The following is a 6,841-nucleotide window of genomic DNA, read 5'->3' on the forward strand; positions in this document are numbered from 1 at the left end:
AGGTGACGTCAGTTTACCATCATGGTGGCTGCTGGCCTCCTCTGTGGTCTGACCGGTGTGGAGAACCGAGATGGACCGCTTCCTTTCCCCCGTCTCGAACCCAGAATTCAGCCCTGAGTACGGTGCTTGCGCGGCTGGCAGAAACTGCAGCGCTGTAACCCTGCGTCTCTATCCCAGCGCGCTGCAGACTCTAGCCGCGGGGCGATTTGCTGAATAAGCAGTGTTACCCTCCGTGCGACAAACCTCTTGCGTTTGAGTCCCCGTAGCCGATCCTCGTGCGATGGAAATCCTTCCTCCAGGTTCCGGAGCACCCCACTATTGCTGGAAATTCCTAACAAGATATCCTTTAGCCGTCCTGACTTGTCATACTCCCACACAGTGAAGCAGCACACGGGGGTAATGCACTCCCCTCGCCGCCATCTTCCTTTTCCTCCCCAACTTCATCCTTGAGAGAAGGTTTCATATGTTGGGCTGCAGCAGCGGTCATTAGCGTTAGCCTCCTTTGTTTGCTTGTCTGACCAGCATCCCAAGGAGCGGCTGTCATAGTGTGCATGCAGGAAAGTTGTTTTCTATAGGTAGCACTAACTTGCTCTAGTTCACAGTGTGCATAAGAGAATGCCAGTGTTCTTCAAGATAATATATTTGGACCTTCCAACCCTGGCTTGCTCTCACTGATTCATTGACTTAGCTAGATTTTTGGAACAAAGGGATGCATTCAGAGTCATGGTATTTTACTGCTTCCCCTTTTCTTTAAAGATGGTATATTCCATCTCCCATGTAAGATGTACTTAAAATCTTCCACTTATCTTCCATAGTATCCCTCGAGTGGCACAAAAGGATGTTACAGTGTAGCCAAATCCCACAATATTCATACAAAGAGCAACAGAATATGAGCAGCTCTGCTCTAAGAGCAAGTGGACGGAGAACAACATATCTCCAGGTGGGGGGAAGAGACTGTAACCAAGCAGAGACAGGATTAGGACTAAGTTTACCTACAGCAGTAATATGGGTTTGTAATTTATGTAGAGCCAAAGAAATGTTATGATCATCATGAGGGGTGTATGCATAACATTCAGTATTTATAAGGATACAGGCACCTCCCTGTGCTTTGGCCAACATAACCAATGCCCTTTTATTTCGAATCACCACCTTCCATGTTTGGGTGGTTTCTTTATTAAGCAAGGTTTTGGCTCTGTGAGTAGTATTTAAGGCAGCAGCAGCATGCTTAGCTAATGCTTCAACTTGGAACTCAATGTTAATGCTTTTTGCTTCAGGAGAAGGTATAATAAGTGGGTAAAGCCACCAGGCAGCTCAAGTTACATTATGTTTAGTTTTTATAAAGTCCTAATTAGTAGGGATTGTAGATAAAGTGGGAAGTATATAAAATCTTTTCTAAGTGCATTGGCCAATCCAGTTATAAGGCAGGTATGGCCACCTGTAGGTGTCACATGTCCATAACTGCCCCCAAGGGGAGGGATATGTTCCTCACATGTTGTTCAACTTTGCCATCTTAAATAGTCAGCGTCTGAGTATAATGGCTAAATGATGCTGATTGACAGGGGTCCAACCTATATTTACAGAGCGTAGAGAGGTATTGAAGCCATTTTTTTTCTATACAGAGAGAAAATTCCCCTTTCATATTCATTCACTTAGCCACCCCAACCTGTCAATCAGAGTATACCACAGAAAGGCTTGGCCATGTCCATTTGTTCCCATACAAGTGGAAGACAAAGAAGAGTAAATTCAAGTTCAAGTCTATAGGGCATTTTGCCAGCTGCCTGGTGGTATATGTTATTTCAGCTTAACAGTCACTTCCATTTCACCAAGGTAGCTGAAAGACCAGTGTAGGAGGTCAGAGGCATCTTATTGTATGTCTGGCATTCTGAGGATACTTGCCCATTATGCAAATAGATTAGCTCTAAGGATGAAATGTAAGACATTTTTAGCAGGTGTTAAAACAGGCAGATCTTGAATATTCAACAATATATAAGCAAACTGATAATTCTGAATGAGAATAGAACCAGCCTGTGACTCATCCCCAGATTTACAAAACATATTTCTTGTTCCAGTGAACCCTGTGGCTTTGGTGGGGAAGCCCATAATGAAATGACATATTCTCCTCCAGGGATAAAAGATCTTGGATTGGTAATTTTTTCTGCTTTTGTCTTGTTCTAGTTCCTTTCCTCACACCATCAAATCCCCATTTGCTATTCCCATAGCCAAGAGATTATATGGGCTCACTGTGGCAGTGCCAACAGCAACTTATCCCGTGTTTCCATTTGTGAAGTGCAGGTGTCCTTCTTAAGCATAATCATTTGGATCCAGATGATGTCATCAGATTCTTGTATTGACATCAAGGAGGCACTGGAGCGTGTGCTGCAGTCACGTTCATTGACGGTCCTGATGACCATCCTTACTTAGTCACTTGGTACACACTGCCGAGGATCCGTCCTCCATGTTTAGTTGCCGTTTTAGTAGGCCATTCATTTATGTAATTGATCCTGTTGCAGCTGGGTTATTAGGTAACTGAAAATGCCAATATACGTTCAAATTCTGAGGCCATTCTTGTGCCATGTGGTCAGCAAAGTGTGGTCCCTTGTCCTTGTCTATGTCCTGAGGGGTCCATGGCCACACATGGTGCCAAGCACTTGAAAACAATGCCTGGTTGCCTTCTGTGCGGCCCTTCTGCAAGCGTATGCCCATAGTCATTCTGTGCATGTGCCTGCAGTGCCTGTAGCCTTCTGATGGGAGCAAGGGCCCAATGAAGTCAACCTGCCACTGTTGTGCACATGGCCAACCTTGAGTTACCCACCCAGTCACCTGAAGACTTGGCTATAGCTGCTTCATGGCACAGGCAGAAGAGCAAAAGTCACATACACATGAGTATCTTGGTGAGAGCCCCAATTGCTTTGCTGTGGGCTAAAGAGCTTCCTCTCCCTGGGGCCTGCCAAACCAGCCATATTTTCAGTTGCCACATCTTGCAGCCATCTAATATTAGTTAGGTCATCTGCTTCTGGATTGCCTGGTGGAGAAGCATGGTTGTATGCTACCATGTGATACATAATCAAGTCTGACAGTCACTTCCAAATGTATTTCCATCTTCTTCACTTCCTTCTGTAGCCATGACCAAGGTCCTAAGGGAACTCATTTATTGCCCTGCTGCTGCCACAACATCCACTCAAATGCATCAGGGGAGCTAAAAACATCCTGTCTATAGTTGTTCTTGGACGAATGTGCCCAGGACTTATAATTGTTCTACAACCTTTTTTGTTAACAAGAAAAGGCTTCAAGGTGCTCAAGTTCCCAGATCCACTAGGCTTTCCTTTTTACTAACTTATATAATAGTTTCAACCTTTGTGCTAAGTTTGGAATGGTAAAATGCCAGCATCTCAATATTCCCGAGAAAATCTGTGACTGTTTGATAGTAGGGGAAACTTGGACTTCATCTACAACAACAGACGATCCCAAGGACTTGGTAGACAACATGAGTCTTTGTAATTCTAAGGAATTGACAGCCCATTCTCTCTCTTAGAGATGTGCTATCACCCTTTGTACTCCCTTCTGTAGGTGGGGAGAAGACTCAGAATTTAACATCACATCAATATAATGAAACATTGATAGTATGTCAGGTTTTGTCCATGGGACCAGAGAAACCACTGCCACATCCCTTAATAAATGGCTGGGCTATGTACATGTCCTTGGGGAAGGACATCAAAAGGCCATTGTTGCCTTTCTCATATGAAAGCAAATTTCTCCTGGCTTTCCTTACTGAGCCCCTGGTGATTCCTTTGCCTTCTCTTTCTTCCACGTTCTGATCCTTACTCCATATCTCTAGTTTCTTATTCTTTTCAGTTTTTCCCACATTAACTAGAGTCTGTACTGCTGGAGAAATAGGAAGGCCCGCTAAAGGACCCCAGAATGATCCCAGAGCCCCACAGCATTGCCCTGAAGCTCTTTGGAGAATGGTATCCTTCATTCTTGCTGTGAATGTCTATCAGTTTCATCATGTAGTTTGCTCCTTCATCCCTAACTCTCCCAGGTGATCTTGTGGATCTTCCATGGATTTTCCTGGTGGGTGATTCTCCAATATCAGGCCAATTTTACAGGCTGCTTTCAGCCAGGACAATAAAGAGATGGCATGGTCTTTATTAACAGAAGACTATCTGTAGGGTAGGGCATGAGGTCTGAGGCAATTTTTTCATTTCACCCCATGGTAGGAATGTGCCTGCAGTACCAGCATCCCAGATCTGTAAGAGCCATTCTGCTTTATTTCTCCTGGCTGTCTGTCTAAACTTTCCCCCAGTTCTACCAACTCATTGGCAGTACCGTCTCTCATGGAGGTATGCATGTGCTGGTCAGGAGGGGGCAAATTCTCAGCATCCACTCTCCCAGCTGTGGCTGACCTGTCTCCACCTTTTGATTTATGACTGGTCAAGCCTCTGGCAGTTCAGTCCCAGTCCTCATCCTCTTCTTCTGAAGTGCTTAGTTTACAGGGGCCCCATTTATGGGGGTCCCAGTCCTTTTGAGCAACCACTGGATAGCCTTACCTTTTAGTTTAGCAACACGGCAGGCTAGTTTCCAAAGTTTCATGAGCACTCCTCACATGAGCAAGTAATGGCTCTGCAGCCCCTGAGTTAATGTGTTCACACTCCATCTTTAATTTCTCATGCAATTACTTAACACAGGCCTCGACCTGAGCTCTGCCTCCCTTGCTGCCTGCACTGCCATGAGAAGGGGCCACCCTACAGCTGCTGCTATCTTCCATAGGTCTTTCTTTTTAATTAGACCATGTTGAGTGCCCACCAGCAATGACACTCCTCCCAATCCTCGGGGGTCTTGAGGGCATCACCATAGTCATGTGGCAGGTATCCATCATAGCCACCCCTCCCAGAGAGCTGGAAGACCATCTTGAGAGCCTCCTTCCCCACCATTTTTCTTTTCCAACTGCGATAATCTTGGCACTTACAGTGATTTCTTTTACCACCTAGTTGACTCACCAATTGTCACACCCACAGCCCACTGTGCCAGGGCAGTGGGGTAGGTTGCTGAAAGGCCAAAGAAAGTGCCCAGAGATAGCATATGAGACAGAGTATTGATTGGGGAAGATGTACAGGAGATCAGTGGCTGCTCTGAGCAGAGTGCAGTAGTGATAGGATGAACAGGGCACCTCTGCCCCTCTGGGCGTGTTGCCAAGCCATGCATCCTTTCCCTCATGGTGTTCTGCCCAGTGGTGGCCAGCTGGACAAGTGACATGTGTCATTTCCGCAGTGCCCTTGATCATCAAAGCTCAGTCCTTGTCCCTGATGCCCATCTAATAAGGAGGGTGAGGTTTTGAGAAAAGAGAAAAAAGAAGCTTTATTGCTTTGCTAACAAAGGAGCACACACAGTGGACTCCTGTCCCAGAGGCTGTGACTTTACTGCCAAAGGGCACAGAAGGCTTTTAAAGAGGTAGTACTAAGGCCACACTCCAATGGTGCCCTGTCAGGAGTCACAGTTCATTTGTAATATTGAGAGACAGCTGCTTATTAGATCCTCTGGTGTCAGCTTTAAAGTACAGATTCCTTCTTTTTCTGTGGTCAGTGAGCTGAAGGCCAGATAATTCAGCCTAGTATGAGAAGAAGGTTAATCTTGCTTCTGTCATTATCAGGGAGGGGGAGAGGGGGAAGAGGAATGAAAAAAAAAAAAGTCAGTTTAAAAACAAACCTCCAGTGGCAGAGCAGCAAGGGTTATGGTCAAAGCATGAAGTGGACCCCTGTTACACCCTCAGTTCCATGCCAGTTGCCACTGGGACAGGGTTTTATATATTGGGCTAGAGAAGCAATAGTGTCACCAGCATTAACTTGCTAAGTTTGCTTGTCTCATCAGCATCCCACGGAGTAACTGACATGGTGTACATGCAAGAAAGTAGCTTGCTACAGACAGCACTGACTTGCCCTAGTTTGCAGTGTGCCTGGAGAATACCAGTATCCTTAAGATAATATGTGTCTGGACATTCCAGCCAGGTTTACTGTCATTGTTCCTTTATCTTGGATAGGTTTTAGGAGCATTCAGGGTCTTTTTCTTTACTTTTCTTTCTTTCTTTCTTTTTTACTGTACCCCTTTTCTTTAAGAAGGATACATGCTCCTCTTCAAGTTCAAGTTTATTCCTCTCTCATACTTTGCTTACATCTATAATGATCTCCCATAAGCTCTACATCAGTTCATTTCCTCTAATTCTGGAGGCTAATGTTCACTAGGTATCCCCAAGTGCACATTAATTCTACTGTACTCCCCCCCACCCTTGCCTCACCTTTGAATTTTGGAAGTGGTCAAGTTTATAGACTACACTGTCAATTATCCATTTAACTTAACTCTTTCTGATGGACAAATCCACAGTCTGTTACCTATTGCTCGTGCCTGGTACTGGATGGGGTAATAAGAAACAGATACCTGAACTCCATTCCTGGTCATAGAATGTTTACAGCCTGGAATGGATGGATGGAAGGGACAGTCCTCCTGGACAGATGTCAAGGTGGCTCAGGGAAGGTATAATAAAGGATTACAAGTTTCAGAGGTGTGAGAGGGTGCAGAAAGAGGCTCCTTGAAGAAGGGAGCATCAACCAGGGCTTTGAAAATGGGAGTGTCCAGTTCACATAAACTTTGTCTGCCTGCCTTCTTGACTTCAGGCCCTTCAACGGAGATGCTATCACCTAATTAAAGCTTACTACAAGGCGTGGGTTCCTGTAAGTGGAATAAATAAGGACGGTTAACACTAACGGGGGTTCATGAAAAGGTTATGAAAATGATACACTTCCTATAGTTTTGATTTCAATAAAGTCTTACTATACGATATTACCTTCAT

The sequence above is a fragment of the Marmota marmota genome, unplaced genomic scaffold (genome assembly GCF_001458135.2).
Source record: "Marmota marmota marmota unplaced genomic scaffold, marMar, whole genome shotgun sequence".
Lineage (NCBI taxonomy): Eukaryota > Metazoa > Chordata > Mammalia > Rodentia > Sciuridae > Marmota > Marmota marmota.